This window comes from Rhodnius prolixus, unplaced genomic scaffold (assembly GCF_049639745.1).
Source record: "Rhodnius prolixus isolate KJV_2025 unplaced genomic scaffold, Rpr scaffold_3, whole genome shotgun sequence".
Classification (NCBI taxonomy): domain Eukaryota; kingdom Metazoa; phylum Arthropoda; class Insecta; order Hemiptera; family Reduviidae; genus Rhodnius; species Rhodnius prolixus.
Genome location: NW_027411603.1, coordinates 2,529,333 through 2,548,609, shown reverse-complemented (window position 1 = coordinate 2,548,609; position 19,277 = coordinate 2,529,333). Strand labels below are relative to the sequence as shown.

General features: G+C 31.1%; 2 protein-coding genes across 3 annotated transcripts in view; one reads left to right on the top strand and one right to left on the bottom strand.

The window, feature by feature from the left end:
* Positions 1–18,722, bottom strand: part of LOC141452848 (pro-neuropeptide Y-like) — a 180,390-nt gene extending 161,668 nt beyond the window's left edge. Inside the window, exon 1 of one of the 2 annotated variants that reach the window (XM_074125303.1) lies at positions 18,483–18,722. The gene's annotated coding sequence lies outside the window, so the exon portion shown is untranslated. Of the gene's footprint in view, positions 1–18,315; positions 18,338–18,482 lie in introns of those variants that run through there. The other variant, XM_074125306.1, reaches the window with a different exon arrangement.
* Positions 1–19,277, top strand: part of spab (space blanket) — a 68,025-nt gene that overhangs the window by 45,479 nt on the left and 3,269 nt on the right. The window lies entirely within an intron of this gene.

The following is a 19,277-nucleotide window of genomic DNA, read 5'->3' as shown; positions in this document are numbered from 1 at the left end:
TCTCAATATCTCACTCCCATTTCAACCGATTGATACAAGAATCTATACATTTATACACAATATCATTCACTATAAAAGTGTACAATATGAACCGCTTCTATCCGTTAGTTTTGGAGATATTAGCATTAAAATTTTCACCTTATGCAAAACCACCAAAATTCAACTCTCAATATCTCACTCCCATTTTAACCGATTGATACAAGAATCTATACATTTATACACAATATCATTCACTATAAAAGTGTACAATATGAACCGCTTCTATCCGTTAGTCTTGGAGATATTAGCATTAAAAGTTTTCACCTTTTGCAAAACCACCAAAATTCAACTCTCAATATCTCACTCCCATTTCAACCGATTGATACAAGAATCTATACATTTATACACAATATCATTCACTATAAATGTGTACAATATGAACCGCGTCCATCCGTTAGTTTTGGAGATATAAGCATTTAAAGTTTTTACTGTTTACAAAATCAGCAAAATTCAACTCGCAATATCATTCACTATAAAAGTGTACAGTATGAACCGCTTCTATCCGTTAGTTTTATAGATATTAGCATTAACAGTTTTCACCTTTTGCAAAACCACCAAAATTCAACTATCAATACCTCACTCCCATTTTAACCGATTGATACAAGAATCTATACATTTATACACAATATCATTCACTATAAAAGTGTAGAATATGAACCGTTTCTATCCGTTAGTTTTAGAGATATTAGCATTTAAAGTTTTAACGTTTGCAAAACCACCAAATTTCAACTCTCAATATCTCACTCCCATTTCAACCGATTGATACAAGAATCTATACATTTATACACAATATCATTCACTATAAAAGTGTACAATATGAACCGCTTCTATCCGTTAGTTTTGGAGATATTAGCATTAAAATTTTCACCTTATGCAAAACCACCAAAATTCAACTCTCAATATCTCACTCCCATTTTAACCGATTGATACAAGAATCTATACATTTATACACAATATCGTTCACTATAAAAGTGTACAATATGAACCGCTTCTATCCGTTAGTCTTGGAGATATTAGCATTAAAAGTTTTCACCTTTTGCAAAACCACCAAAATTCAACTCTCAATATCTCACTCCCATTTCAACCGATTGATACAAGAATCTATACATTTATACACAATATCATTCTCTATAAATGTGTACAATATGAACCGCGTCTATCCGTTAGTTTTGTAGATATTACCATTTAAAGTTTTTACTGTTTACAAAATCAGCAAAATTCAACTCTCAATATCTCACTCCTATTTCAAATGATTGATACAAGAACCTATACATTTATACACAATATCATTCACTATAAAAGTGTAGAATATGAACCGTTTCTATCCGTTAGTTTTAGAGATATTAGCATTTAAAGTTTTAAAGTTTGCAAAACCACCAAATTTAAACTCTCAATATCTCACTCCCATTACAACCGATTGATAAAAGAACCTATAAATTTATACACAATATCATTCACTATAAAAGTGTACAGTATGAACCGCTTCTATCCGTTAGTTTTATAGATATTAGCATTAACAGTTTTCACCGTTGCCAAAACCATCAAATTTCAACTCTCAATATCTCACTCCCATTTTAACCGATTGATACAAGAATCTATACATTTATGCACAATATCATTCACTATAAAAGTGTACAATATGAACCGCTTCTATCCGTTAGTTTTATAGATATTAGCATTAACAGTTTTCACCGCTGCCAAAACCACCAAATTTCAACTCTCAATATCTCACTCCCATTTTAACCGATTGATACAAGAACCAATACATTTAAACACAATATCATTCACTATAAATGAGTACAATATGAACCGCTTCTATTCGTTAGTTTTATAGATATTAGCATTAACAGTTTTCACCGTTTACAAAACCAGCAAAATTCAACATTCAATACCTCACTCCCATTTTAACCGGTTGATACAAGAATCTATACATTTATGCACAATATCATTCACTATAAAAGTGTACAAAATGAACCGCTTCTATCCGTTAGTTTTATAGATATTAGCATTAACAGTTTTCACCTTTTGCAAAACCACCAAATTTCAACTCTCAATATCTCACTCCCATTTTAACCGATTGATACAAGAACCTATACATTCAAACTCAATATCAATCACTATAAAAGTGTAGAATATGAACCGTTTCTATCCGTTAGTTTTAGAGATATTAGCAATTAAAGTTTTAACGTTTGCAAAACCACCAAATTTAAACTCTCAATATCTCACTCCCATTACAACCGATTGATACAAGAACCTATACATTTATACACAATATCATTCACTATAAAAGTGTACAGTATGAACCGCTTCTATCCGTTAGTTTTATAGATATTAGCATTAACAGTTTTCACCTTTTGCAAAACCACCAAAATTCAACTCTCAATATCTCACTCCCATTTTAACCGATTGATACTAGAACCTATATATTTAAACACAATATCATTCACTATAAAAGTGTACAATATGAACCATCTATCCGTTAGTTTTGGAGATATTAGCATTAAAAGTTTTCACCGTTTACAAAACCACCAAAATTCAACTATCAATACCTCACTCCCATTTTAACCGATTGATACAAGAATCTATACATTTATGCACAATATCATTCACTATAAAAGTGTACAGTATGAACCGCTTCTATCCGTTAGTTTTGGAGATATTAGCATTAAAATTTTTCACCTTTTGCAAAACCACCAAAATTCAACTCTCAGTATCTCACTCCTATTTCAAATGATTGATACAAGAATCTATACATTTATACACAATATCATTCACTATAAATGTGTAGAATATGAACCGTTTCTATCCGTTAGTTTTAGAGATATTAGCATTTAAAGTTTTAACGTTTGCAAAACCACCAAATTTAAACTCTCAATATCTCACTCCCATTACAACCGATTGATACAAGAACCTATACATTTATACACAATATCATTCACTATAAAAGTGTACAGTATGAACCGCTTCTATCCGTTAGTTTTATAGATATTAGCATTAACAGTTTTCACCGTAGCCAAAACCATCAAATTTCAACTCTCAATATCTCACTCCCATTTTAACCGATTGATACAAGAATCTATACATTTATGCACAATATCATTCACTATAAAAGTGTACAATATGAACCGCTTCTATCCGTTAGTTTTATAGATATTAGCATTAACAGTTTTCACCGTTTACAAAACCAGCAAAATTCAACTATCAATACCTCACTCCCATTTTAACCGGTTGATACAAGAATCTATACATTTATGCACAATATCATTCACTATAAAAGTGTACAATATGAACCGCTTCTATCCGTTAGTTTTATAGATATTAGCATTAACAGTTTTCACCTTTTGCAAAACCACCAAATTTCAACTCTCAATATCTCACTCCCATTTTAACCGATTGATACAAGAACCTATACATTTAAACACAAAATCAATCACTATAAAAGTGTAGAATATGAACCGTTTCTATCCGTTAGTTTTAGAGATATTAGCAATTAAAGTTTTAACGTTTGCAAAACCACCAAATTTAAACTCTCAATATCTCACTCCCATTACAACCGATTGATACAAGAACCTATACATTTATACACAATATCATTCACTATAAAAGTGTACAGTATGAACCGCTTCTATCCGTTAGTTTTATAGATATTAGCATTAACAGTTTTCACCTTTTGCAAAACCACCAAATTTAAACTCTCAATATCTCACTCCCATTACAACCGATTGATACAAGAACCTATACATTTATACACAATATCATTCACTATAAAAGTGTACAATATGAACCGCTTCTATCCGTTAGTTTTATAGATATTAGCATTAACAGTTTTCACCGCTGCCAAAACCACCAAATTTCAACTCTCAATACCTCACTCCCATTTTAACCGGTTGATACAAGAATCTATACATTTATGCACAATATCATTCACTATAAAAGTGTACAATATGAACCGCTTCTATCCGTTAGTTTTGGAGATATTAGCATTAAAAGTTTTCACCTTTTGCTAAACCACCAAAATTCAACTCTCAATATCTCACTCCCATTTCAACCGATTGATACAAGAATCTATACATTTATACACAATATCATTCACTATAAATGTGTACAATATGAACCGCTTCTATCCGTTAGTTTTGGAGATATTAGCATTAAAAGTTTTCACCTTTTGCTAAACCTCCAAAATTCAACTCTCAATATCTCACTCCCATTTCAACCGATTGATACAAGAATCTATACATTTATACACAATATCATTCACTATAAATGTGTACAATATGAACCGCTTCTATCCGTTAGTTTTGGAGATATTAGCATTTAAAGTTTTTACTGTTTACAAAATCAGCAAAATTCAACTCTCAATATCTCACTCCTATTTCAAATGATTGATACAAGAACCTATACATTTAAACACAATATCATTCACTATAAAAGTGTACAATATGAACCGCTTCTATTCGTTAGTTTTATAGATATTAGCATTAACAGTTTTCACCGTTTACAAAACCAGCAAAATTCAACTATCAATACCTCACTCCCATTTTAACCGATTGATACAAGAATCTATACATTTATGCACAATATCATTCACTATAAAAGTGTACAGTATGAACCGCTTCTATCCGTTAGTTTTGGAGATATTAGCATTAACAGTTTTCACCGTAGCCAAAACCATCAAATTTCAACTCTCAATATCTCACTCCCATTTTAACCGATTGATACAAGAATCTATACATTTATGCACAATATCATTCACTATAAAAGTGTACAATATGAACCGCTTCTATCCGTTAGTTTTATAGATATTAGCATTAACAGTTTTCACCGCTGCCAAAACCACCAAATTTCAACTCTCAATATCTCACTCCCATTTTAACCGATTGATACTAGAACCTATATATTTAAACACAATATCATTCACTATAAAAGTGTACAATATGAACCGCTTCTATCCGTTAGTTTTGGAGATATTAGCATTAAAAGTTTTCACCTTTTGCTAAACCACCAAAATTCAACTCTCAATATCTCACTCCCATTTCAACCGATTGATACAAGAATCTATACATTTATACACAATATCATTCACTATAAATGTGTACAATATGAACCGCTTCTATCCGTTAGTTTTGGAGATATTAGCATTAAAAGTTTTCACCTTTTGCTAAACATACAAAATTCAACTCTCAATATCTCACTCCCATTTCAACCGATTGATACAAGAATCTATACATTTATACACAATATCATTCACTATAAATGTGTACAATATGAACCGCTTCTATCCGTTAGTTTTGGAGATATTAGCATTTAAAGTTTTTACTGTTTACAAAATCAGCAAAATTCAACTCTCAATATCTCACTCCTATTTCAAATGATTGATACAAGAACCTATACATTTAAACACAATATCATTCACTATAAAAGTGTACAATATGAACCGCTTCTATTCGTTAGTTTTATAGATATTAGCATTAACAGTTTTCACCGTTTACAAAACCAGCAAAATTCAACTATCAATACCTCACTCCCATTTTAACCGATTGATACAAGAATCTATACATTTATGCACAATATCATTCACTATAAAAGTGTACAGTATGAACCGCTTCTATCCGTTAGTTTTGGAGATATTAGCATTAAAATTTTTCACCTTTTGCAAAACCACCAAAATTCAACTCTCAGTATCTCACTCCTATTTCAAATGATTGATACAAGAATCTATACATTTATACACAATATCATTCACTATAAATGTGTAGAATATGATCCGTTTCTATCCGTTAGTTTTAGAGATATTAGCATTTAAAGTTTTAACGTTTGCAAAACCACCAAATTTAAACTCTCAATATCTCACTCCCATTACAACCGATTGATACAAGAACCTATACATTTATACACAATATCATTCACTATAAAAGTGTACAATATGAACCGCTTCTATCCGTTAGTTTTGGAGATATTAGCATTAAAAGTTTTCACCTTTTGCTAAACCACCAAAATTCAACTCTCAATATCTCACTCCCATTTCAACCGATTGATACAAGAATCTATACATTTATACACAATATCATTCACTATAAATGTGTACAATATGAACCGCTTCTATCCGTTAGTTTTGGAGATATTAGCATTAAAAGTTTTCACCTTTTGCTAAACCTCCAAAATTCAACTCTCAATATCTCACTCCCATTTCAACCGATTGATACAAGAATCTATACATTTATACACAATATCATTCACTATAAATCTGTACAATATGAACCGCTTCTATCAGTTAGTTTTGGAGATATTAGCATTTAAAGTTTTTACTGTTTACAAAATCAGCAAAATTCAACTCTCAATATCTCACTCCTATTTCAAATGATTGATACAAGAACCTATACATTTAAACACAATATCATTCACTATAAAAGTGTACAATATGAACCGCTTCTATTCGTTAGTTTTGGAGATATTAGCATTAACAGTTTTCACCTTTTGCTAAACCACCAAAATTCAACTCTCAAAATCTCACTCCCATTTCAACCGATTGATACAAGAATCTATACATTTATACACAATATCATTCACTATAAATGTGTACAATATGAACCGCTTCTATCCGTTAGTTTTGGAGATATTAGCATTAAAAGTTTTCACCTTTTGCTAAACCTCCAAAATTCAACTCTCAATATCTCACTCCCATTTCAACCGATTGATACAAGAATCTATACATTTATACACAATATCATTCACTATAAATGTGTACAATATGAACCGCTTCTATCCGTTAGTTTTGGAGATATTAGCATTTAAAGTTTTTACTGTTTACAAAATCAGCAAAATTCAACTCTCAATATCTCACTCCTATTTCAAATGATTGATACAAGAACCTATACATTTAAACACAATATCATTCACTATAAAAGTGTACAATATGAACCGCTTCTATTCGTTAGTTTTATAGATATTAGCATTAACAGTTTTCACCGTTTACAAAACCAGCAAAATTCAACTATCAATACCTCACTCCCATTTTAACCGATTGATACAAGAATCTATACATTTATGCACAATATCATTCACTATAAAAGTGTACAGTATGAACCGCTTCTATCCGTTAGTTTTGGAGATATTAGCATTAACAGTTTTCACCGTAGCCAAAACCATCAAATTTCAACTCTCAATATCTCACTCCCATTTTAACCGATTGATACAAGAATCTATACATTTATGCACAATATCATTCACTATAAAAGTGTACAATATGAACCGCTTCTATCCGTTAGTTTTATAGATATTAGCATTAACAGTTTTCACCGCTGCCAAAACCACCAAATTTCAACTCTCAATATCTCACTCCCATTTTAACCGATTGATACTAGAACCTATATATTTAAACACAATATCATTCACTATAAAAGTGTACAATATGAACCGCTTCTATCCGTTAGTTTTGGAGATATTAGCATTAAAAGTTTTCACCTTTTGCTAAACCACCAAAATTCAACTCTCAATATCTCACTCCCATTTCAACCGATTGATACAAGAATCTATACATTTATACACAATATCATTCACTATAAATGTGTACAATATGAACCGCTTCTATCCGTTAGTTTTGGAGATATTAGCATTAAAAGTTTTCACCTTTTGCTAAACCTCCAAAATTCAACTCTCAATATCTCACTCCCATTTCAACCGATTGATACAAGAATCTATACATTTATACACAATATCATTCACTATAAATGTGTACAATATGAACCGCTTCTATCCGTTAGTTTTGGAGATATTAGCATTTAAAGTTTTTACTGTTTACAAAATCAGCAAAATTCAACTCTCAATATCTCACTCCTATTTCAAATGATTGATACAAGAACCTATACATTTAAACACAATATCATTCACTATAAAAGTGTACAATATGAACCGCTTCTATTCGTTAGTTTTATAGATATTAGCATTAAAATTTTTCACCTTTTGCAAAACCACCAAAATTCAACTCTCAGTATCTCACTCCTATTTCAAATGATTGATACAAGAATCTATACATTTATACACAATATCATTCACTATAAATGTGTAGAATATGATCCGTTTCTATCCGTTAGTTTTAGAGATATTAGCATTTAAAGTTTTAACGTTTGCAAAACCACCAAATTTAAACTCTCAATATCTCACTCCCATTACAACCGATTGATACAAGAACCTATACATTTATACACAATATCATTCACTATAAAAGTGTACAATATGAACCGCTTCTATCCGTTAGTTTTGGAGATATTAGCATTAAAAGTTTTCACCTTTTGCTAAACCACCAAAATTCAACTCTCAATATCTCACTCCCATTTCAACCGATTGATACAAGAATCTATACATTTATACACAATATCATTCACTATAAATGTGTACAATATGAACCGCTTCTATCCGTTAGTTTTGGAGATATTAGCATTAAAAGTTTTCACCTTTTGCTAAACCTCCAAAATTCAACTCTCAATATCTCACTCCCATTTCAACCGATTGATACAAGAATCTATACATTTATACACAATATCATTCACTATAAATCTGTACAATATGAACCGCTTCTATCAGTTAGTTTTGGAGATATTAGCATTTAAAGTTTTTACTGTTTACAAAATCAGCAAAATTCAACTCTCAATATCTCACTCCTATTTCAAATGATTGATACAAGAACCTATACATTTAAACACAATATCATTCACTATAAAAGTGTACAATATGAACCGCTTCTATTCGTTAGTTTTATAGATATTAGCATTAACAGTTTTCACCGTTTACAAAACCAGCAAAATTCAACTATCAATACCTCACTCCCATTTTAACCGATTGATACAAGAATCTATACATTTATGCACAATATCATTCACTATAAAAGTGTACAATATGAACCGCTTCTATCCGTTAGTTTTGGAGATATTAGCATTAAAAGTTTTCACCTTTTGCTAAACCACCAAAATTCAACTCTCAATATCTCACTCCCATTTCAACCGATTGATACAAGAATCTATACATTTATACACAATATCATTCACTATAAATGTGTACAATATGAACCGCTTCTATCCGTTAGTTTTGGAGATATTAGCATTAAAAGTTTTCACCTTTTGCTAAACCTCCAAAATTCAACTCTCAATATCTCACTCCCATTTCAACCGATTGATACAAGAATCTATACATTTATACACAATATCATTCACTATAAATGTGTACAATATGAACCGCTTCTATCCGTTAGTTTTGGAGATATTAGCATTTAAAGTTTTTACTGTTTACAAAATCAGCAAAATTCAACTCTCAATATCTCACTCCTATTTCAAATGATTGATACAAGAACCTATACATTTAAACACAATATCATTCACTATAAAAGTGTACAATATGAACCGCTTCTATTCGTTAGTTTTATAGATATTAGCATTAACAGTTTTCACCGTTTACAAAACCAGCAAAATTCAACTATCAATACCTCACTCCCATTTTAACCGATTGATACAAGAATCTATACATTTATGCACAATATCATTCACTATAAAAGTGTACAGTATGAACCGCTTCTATCCGTTAGTTTTGGAGATATTAGCATTAACAGTTTTCACCGTAGCCAAAACCATCAAATTTCAACTCTCAATATCTCACTCCCATTTTAACCGATTGATACAAGAATCTATACATTTATGCACAATATCATTCACTATAAAAGTGTACAATATGAACCGCTTCTATCCGTTAGTTTTATAGATATTAGCATTAACAGTTTTCACCGCTGCCAAAACCACCAAATTTCAACTCTCAATATCTCACTCCCATTTTAACCGATTGATACTAGAACCTATATATTTAAACACAATATCATTCACTATAAAAGTGTACAATATGAACCGCTTCTATCCGTTAGTTTTGGAGATATTAGCATTAAAAGTTTTCACCTTTTGCTAAACCACCAAAATTCAACTCTCAATATCTCACTCCCATTTCAACCGATTGATACAAGAATCTATACATTTATACACAATATCATTCACTATAAATGTGTACAATATGAACCGCTTCTATCCGTTAGTTTTGGAGATATTAGCATTAAAAGTTTTCACCTTTTGCTAAACCTCCAAAATTCAACTCTCAATATCTCACTCCCATTTCAACCGATTGATACAAGAATCTATACATTTATACACAATATCATTCACTATAAATGTGTACAATATGAACCGCTTCTATCCGTTAGTTTTGGAGATATTAGCATTTAAAGTTTTTACTGTTTACAAAATCAGCAAAATTCAACTCTCAATATCTCACTCCTATTTCAAATGATTGATACAAGAACCTATACATTTAAACACAATATCATTCACTATAAAAGTGTACAATATGAACCGCTTCTATTCGTTAGTTTTATAGATATTAGCATTAACAGTTTTCACCGTTTACAAAACCAGCAAAATTCAACTATCAATACCTCACTCCCATTTTAACCGATTGATACAAGAATCTATACATTTATGCACAATATCATTCACTATAAAAGTGTACAGTATGAACCGCTTCTATCCGTTAGTTTTGGAGATATTAGCATTAAAATTTTTCACCTTTTGCAAAACCACCAAAATTCAACTCTCAGTATCTCACTCCTATTTCAAATGATTGATACAAGAATCTATACATTTATACACAATATCATTCACTATAAATGTGTAGAATATGATCCGTTTCTATCCGTTAGTTTTAGAGATATTAGCATTTAAAGTTTTAACGTTTGCAAAACCACCAAATTTAAACTCTCAATATCTCACTCCCATTACAACCGATTGATACAAGAACCTATACATTTATACACAATATCATTCACTATAAAAGTGTACAGTATGAACCGCTTCTATCCGTTAGTTTTATAGATATTAGCATTAACAGTTTTCACCGTAGCCAAAACCATCAAATTTCAACTCTCAATATCTCACTCCCATTTTAACCGATTGATACAAGAATCTATACATTTATGCACAATATCATTCACTATAAAAGTGTACAATATGAACCGCTTCTATCCGTTAGTTTTGGAGATATTAGCATTAAAAGTTTTCACCGTTTACAAAACCAGCAAAATTCAACTATCAATACCTCACTCCCATTTTAACCGATTGATACAAGAATCTATACATTTATGCACAATATCATTCACTATAAAAGTGTACAGTATGAACCGCTTCTATCCGTTAGTTTTGGAGATATTAGCATTAAAATTTTTCACCTTTTGCAAAACCACCAAAATTCAACTCTCAGTATCTCACTCCTATTTCAAATGATTGATACAAGAATCTATACATTTATACACAATATCATTCACTATAAATGTGTAGAATATGAACCGTTTCTATCCGTTAGTTTTAGAGATATTAGCATTTAAAGTTTTAACGTTTGCAAAACCACCAAATTCAAACTCTCAATATCTCACTCCCATTACAACCGATTGATACAAGAACCTATACATTTATACACAATATCATTCACTATAAAAGTGTACAGTATGAACCGCTTCTATCCGTTAGTTTTATAGATATTAGCATTAACAATTTTCACCGTAGCCAAAACCATCAAATTTCAACTCTCAATATCTCACTCCCATTTTAACCGATTGATACAAGAATCTATACATTTATGCACAATATCATTCACTATAAAAGTGTACAATATGAACCGCTTCTATCCGTTAGTTTTATAGATATTAGCATTAACAGTTTTCACCGCTGCCAAAACCACCAAATTTCAACTCTTAATATCTCACTCCCATTTTAACCGATTGATACAAGAACCTATACATTTAAACACAATATCATTCACTATAAAAGTGTACAATATGAACCGCTTCTATTCGTTAGTTTTATAGATATTAGCATTAACAGTTTTCACCGTTTACAAAACCAGCAAAATTCAACTATCAATACCTCACTCCCATTTTAACCGGTTGATACAAGAATCTATACATTTATGCACAATATCATTCACTATAAAAGTGTACAATATGAACCGCTTCTATCCGTTAGTTTTATAGATATTAGCATTAACAGTTTTCACCTTTTGCAAAACCACCAAATTTCAACTCTCAATATCTCACTCCCATTTTAACCGATTGATACAAGAACCTATACATTTAAACACAATATCAATCACTATAAAAGTGTAGAATATGAACCGTTTCTATCCGTTAGTTTTAGAGATATTAGCAATTAAAGTTTTAACGTTTGCAAAACCACCAAATTTAAACTCTCAATATCTCACTCCCATTACAACCGATTGATACAAGAACCTATACATTTATACACAATATCATTCACTATAAAAGTGTACAGTATGAACCGCTTCTATCCGTTAGTTTTATAGATATTAGCATTAACAGTTTTCACCTTTTGCAAAACCACCAAAATTCAACTCTCAATATCTCACTCCCATTTTAACCGATTGATACTAGAACCTATATATTTAAACACAATATCATTCACTATAAAAGTGTACAATATGAACCGCTTCTATCCGTTAGTTTTGGAGATATTAGCATTAAAAGTTTTCACCTTTTGCTAAACCACCAAAATTCAACTCTCAATATCTCACTCCCATTTCAACCGATTGATACAAGAATCTATACATTTATACTCAATATCATTTACTATAAATGTGTACAATATGAACCGCTTCTATCCGTCAGTTTTGGAGATATTAGCATTAAAAGTTTTCACCTTTTGCTAAACCTCCAAAATTCAACTCTCAATATCTCACTCCCATTTCAACCGATTGATACAAGAATCTATACATTTATACACAATATCATTCACTATAAATGTGTACAATATGAACCGCTTCTATCCGTTAGTTTTGGAGATATTAGCATTTAAAGTTTTTACTGTTTACAAAATCAGCAAAATTCAACTCTCAATATCTCACTCCTATTTCAAATGATTGATACAAGAACCTATACATTTAAACACAATATCATTCACTATAAAAGTGTACAATATGAACCGCTTCTATTCGTTAGTTTTATAGATATTAGCATTAACAGTTTTCACCGTTTACAAAACCAGCAAAATTCAACTATCAATACCTCACTCCCATTTTAACCGATTGATACAAGAATCTATACATTTATGCACAATATCATTCACTATAAAAGTGTACAGTATGAACCGCTTCTATCCGTTAGTTTTGGAGATATTAGCATTAACAGTTTTCACCGTAGCCAAAACCATCAAATTTCAACTCTCAATATCTCACTCCCATTTTAACCGATTGATACAAGAATCTATACATTTATGCACAATATCATTCACTATAAAAGTGTACAATATGAACCGCTTCTATCCGTTAGTTTTATAGATATTAGCATTAACAGTTTTCACCGCTGCCAAAACCACCAAATTTCAACTCTCAATATCTCACTCCCATTTTAACCGATTGATACAAGAACCTATACATTTAAACACAATATCATTCACTATAAAAGTGTACAATATGAACCGCTTCTATTCGTTAGTTTTATAGATATTAGCATTAACAGTTTTCACCGTTTACAAAACCAGCAAAATTCAACTATCAACACCTCACTCCCATTTTAACCGGTTGATACAAGAATCTATACATTTATGCACAATATCATTCACTATAAAAGTGTACAATATGAACCGCTTCTATCCGTTAGTTTTATAGATATTAGCATTAACAGTTTTCACCTTTTGCAAAACCACCAAATTTCAACTCTCAATATCTCACTCCCATTTTAACCGATTGATACAAGAACCTATACATTTAAAAACAATATCAATCACTATAAAAGTGTAGAATATGAACCGTTTCTATCCGTTAGTTTTAGAGATATTAGCAATTAAAGTTTTAACGTTTGCAAAACCACCAAATTTAAACTCTCAATATCTCACTCCCATTACAACCGATTGATACAAGAACCTATACATTTATACACAATATCATTCACTATAAAAGTGTACAGTATGAACCGCTTCTATCCGTTAGTTTTATAGATATTAGCATTAACAGTTTTCACCTTTTGCAAAACCACCAAAATTCAACTCTCAATATCTCACTCCCATTTTAACCGATTGATACTAGAACCTATATATTTAAACACAATATCATTCACTATAAAAGTGTACAATATGAACCGCTTCTATCCGTTAGTTTTGGAGATATTAGCATTAAATGTTTTCACCTTTTGCTAAACCACCAAAATTCAACTCTCAATATCTCACTCCCATTTCAACCGATTGATACAAGAATCTACACAATATCATTCACTATAAATGTGTACAATATGAACCGCTTCTATCCGTTAGTTTTGGAGATATTAGCATTAAAAGTTTTCACCTTTTGCTAAACCTCCAAAATTCAACTCTCAATATCTCACTCCCATTTCAACTGATTGATACAAGAATCTATACATTTATACACAATATCATTCACTATAAATGTGTACAATATGAACCGCTTCTATCCGTTAGTTTTGGAGATATTAGCATTTAAAGTTTTTACTGTTTACAAAATCAGCAAAATTCAACTCTCAATATCTCACTCCTATTTCAAATGATTGATACAAGAACCTATACATTTAAACACAATATCATTCACTATAAAAGTGTACAATATGAACCGCTTCTATTCGTTAGTTTTATAGATATTAGCATTAACAGTTTTCACCGTTTACAAAACCAGCAAAATTCAACTATCAATACCTCACTCCCATTTTAACCGATTGATACAAGAATCTATACATTTATGCACAATATCATTCACTATAAAAGTGTACAGTATGAACCGCTTCTATCCGTTAGTTTTGGAGATATTAGCATTAAAATTTTTCACCTTTTGCAAAACCACCAAAATTCAACTCTCAGTATCTCACTCCTATTTCAAATGATTGATACAAGAATCTATACATTTATACACAATATCATTCACTATAAATGTGTAGAATATGAACCGTTTCTATCCGTTAGTTTTAGAGATATTAGCATTTAAAGTTTTAACGTTTGCAAAACCACCAAATTTAAACTCTCAATATCTCACTCCCATTACAACCGATTGATACAAGAACCTATACATTTATACACAATATCATTCACTATAAAAGTGTACAGTCTGAACCGCTTCTATCCGTTAGTTTTATAGATATTAGCATTAACAGTTTTCACCGTAGCCAAAACCATCAAATTTCAACTCTCAATATCTCACTCCCATTTTAACCGATTGATACAAGAATCTATACATTTATGCACAATATCATTCACTATAAAAGTGTACAATATGAACCGCTTCTATCCGTTAGTTTTATAGATATTAGCATTAACAGTTTTCACCGCTGCCAAAACCACCAAATTTCAACTCTCAATATCTCACTCCCATTTTAACCGATTGATACAAGAACCTATACATTTAAACACAATATCATTCACTATAAAAGTGTACAATATGAACCGCTTGTATTCGTTAGTTTTATAGATATTAGCATTAACAGTTTTCACCGTTTACAAATCCAGCAAAATTCAACTCTCAATACCTCACTCCCATTTTAACCGGTTGATACAAGAATCTATACATTTATGCACAATATCATTCACTATAAAAGTGTACAATATGAACCGCTTTTATCCGTTAGTTTTATAGATATTAGCATTAACAGTTTTCACCGCTGCCAAAATCACCAAATTTCAACTCTCAATATCTCACTCCCATTTTAACCGATTGATACAAGAACCTATACATTTAAACACAATATCATTCACTATAAAAGTGTACAATATGAACCGCTTCTATTCGTTAGTTTCGGAGATATTAGCATAAAAAATTTTACCTTTTGCAAAACCAGCAAATTTCAACTCTCAATATCTCACTCCCATTTCAACTGATTGATACAAGAATCTATACATTTATGCACAATATCATTCACTATAAAAGTGTACAGTATGAACCGCTTCTATCCGTTAGTTTTATAGATATTAGCATTAACAGTTTTTACCGTTGCCAAAACCATCAAATTTCAACTCTCAATATCTCACTCCCATTTCAACCGATTGATACAAGAATCTATACATTTTTATACACAATATCATTCACTATAAATGTGTACAATATGAACCGCGTCTATCCGTTAGTTTTGGAGATATTAGCATTTAATGTTTTTACTGTTTACAAAATCAGCAATATTCAACTCTCAATATGTCACTCCTATTTCAAATGATTGATACAAGAATCTATACATTTATACACAATATCATTCACTATAAAAGTGTAGAATATGAACCGTTTCTATCCGTTACTTTTAGAGATATTAGCATTTAAAGTTTTAACGTTTGCAAAACCACCAAATTTAAACTCTCAATATCTCACTCCCATTACAACCGATTGATACAAGAACCTATACATTTATACACAATATCATTCACTATAAAAGTGTAGAATATGAACCGCCCAATATGAATACCTTGGTCCCAATGTGGGGCCCGAAGAATTAGCTGAATGTGGCAAATTTGCAGATGTAGAGATTTGTATGAATGGTTCATTAAAACAGGTAGTTAGCTAACTGGAGGATGAAGATTCAGTTAAGGTGTGAATTCACAGTGATTTTGGTGGGGATTATTGAAATAATTCACAATAGATGGTTTTGTGTATGTGTGAGTGAGGTTTTGGCGGGGGACATTAATGGCGGATAAATTCAATTTATTAGTGCTGCGTGCTGTTTTGTAGTACTTCATTCTGTCGTGAGTGCAGCGCCACTCTTGCCCAATTGCTATTCTCCTCAGGCTTACCAACTGGATTACAATAAAAGTTTTTATTCTTTTATCTGGAAATGGGGGGGGGCCTCTATAAAACAAAAAAGGCTAATCGAAATCAGGGGAGCCAAAATCGATAAAGCACTCAGCTTAATGCATATCTCTATGAAATATTCATACCCGAATAATGTGAACTTTCACAGGAGACCCGCCCCTCTAACTATAATTTTTTAAATGAAATTTTTGATTATGCCCTTTCTTGATTATATGATGCCTATTTACCCCAGAGAGCAAACTAACCTACAAGTCTTCTCACAGACTTTTCGAGCGTCATACATTCAAAACTAATTTTTGAAAATTGATATCCTAGAACATTGATGGCGAACCTATGACCCGCGCAAGCTTTTTCACTGACCCACAATCAATCATTACGCGGGTTGATTTAGTTTAGATTTTCTAATTGTTGTGGATAATTTATATTCTATCTGTATTTTTTTTCAATCACGCATTTGACACAAAAGCAATTTAAATGCTATCTTTGTTTGATCATTACAGTTCTAAAAGCGCAAATGACGACAAATGCTTTTGTAGTATTTGAAATAAAGCAAAATTGTTTACAAAATATCAAATAAAGTGTATAATTTTACTGATATTTTGTTTGTTAAAAATATCGATAACCCAAAGTAAATAACCATATTTCAGATTTTTCTTCAGATAAAACACACTTTTGTAAGGTTTTGTTCAGTTATGTTTGTAAAAAGAGACTTCCATAGCCACTTGTTTCGTCCCGTTTTACCCGTTAAGCCAACTGAATTTTAAAGATGTTTAGTTTTGAAAATATTCAGTTTAAACATTTTTAAACTTAACTCTAGTGCAAATGGGCATTAGTGACCCAAGAGCTAGTACTAAAAACAAAAAGAACAAAATTTGACCCACGTCTCAAAAAGGTTCGCCATCCATGTCCTAGAACAATAAATAAGTCGGTTATCTTGGTGGACTGACCACATTGATTTCGATGGATTTATTGTGTGAAAACTGAAAAAAAAGGGTTCTTCTGGAAATTTTCCCTTCAAAATCTACGCAACATTATATAACCTAAGGGCTTTCGCTTTAAAACAACCCTATTGCACCATGCAGCTATACTTCATTGCACCCTCTCCCGTCAAAAAGCGGCCATATCATCTTCTTTTTATCAAAGGGCAAGCTTTGTCGAAAAACTGATGTTTACTTTTTACGTTTTCAATAAAAAAAAACCCTTACAATTTTATTGTATGAAGTAATCTTTGTAAGTCTTCATCTGAGTACGCAAAGAGCTATCCGAATCTAATAACATATCCATTACCATTGGAAAAAGATCGAATAACCCTAATTGAATTTTCCCCGGCGAAAAACCTAGTCACCTTGCTCTTATACTATACATCATGGAAAGAAAACTCTTCGCCCTTTACTTTTTTAACATTTCTATAAAGGTGAAAAATATGGCATATAAAACATTCACCTCATTTTCTGTAACAGCAGTTCGCGTAATTAAATTTCCACGTAACCAAAATGATACGAAACACAGTTTTTCTCACGTTTAAAACAATATGATAACTGACAGGTAAAATCACAGAAAAAGTCAAAACAAGTGATTAGGCCAAATGCAAATATGAACTTTGAACTCACCTTTATTGTTTTTAAGTTCCTCTAGTTACACGCACTCAAATAAAAGGTTTCTCCCGTTTGAAAGTTAATAAATTACACTACTTTATCATCCTCTTTCAGCTAATCTCTTTGTAAAACAATAATTAGATCGAAACATATGTAAATGTTAAATTTAAAAGCGAGCTGACTTATAAACGCATTGTACATTATACGTCTTTGTGTTTATTTAAATTAGTTCTAAAATTAGTTACAAAACAAACATGTAAAATTTAAATTACATTATCTTTACAAATTTAATGTTAAAACACCACTAATTACAATAATGAAAATGTTTATCGTTTGATTAAAACAAAATATTTGTGTTTACAAAAAAGGTTATATTCTGCCAGCCATGTGCTACTATCTGGCGACGAACCTATAAATTATTCTCTCTTCACTGCTTCATTCGATTCTTAATTTTTGCCCAAATAGTCGAAAATTGGACATTTTAACTGTAAAAAATAATAAATCCAATTCATTTTTTACGATCTCCTTTTTCCATTCAAATGGAATTAAATTTCCTTGTAACCAAACTGATACGAAATACAGTTTTTCCCACGTTTAAATCAATATGATAACTGCCTGGAAAAATTACAGTAAAAACCAAACAAACCTTTAATGATGCACTTTCAAGTGAACTTCCATTTATCTTCGTATGAGAAATTACGTTTGTTTTACAAGAAAACGTGTTCACGAGCACTCAACAGTGTTAGTTATCAAGTTGTTTAATTCATTGAAAACTCTTTTAGGTGGACCTGTAGTCAATTTTTACAGTAG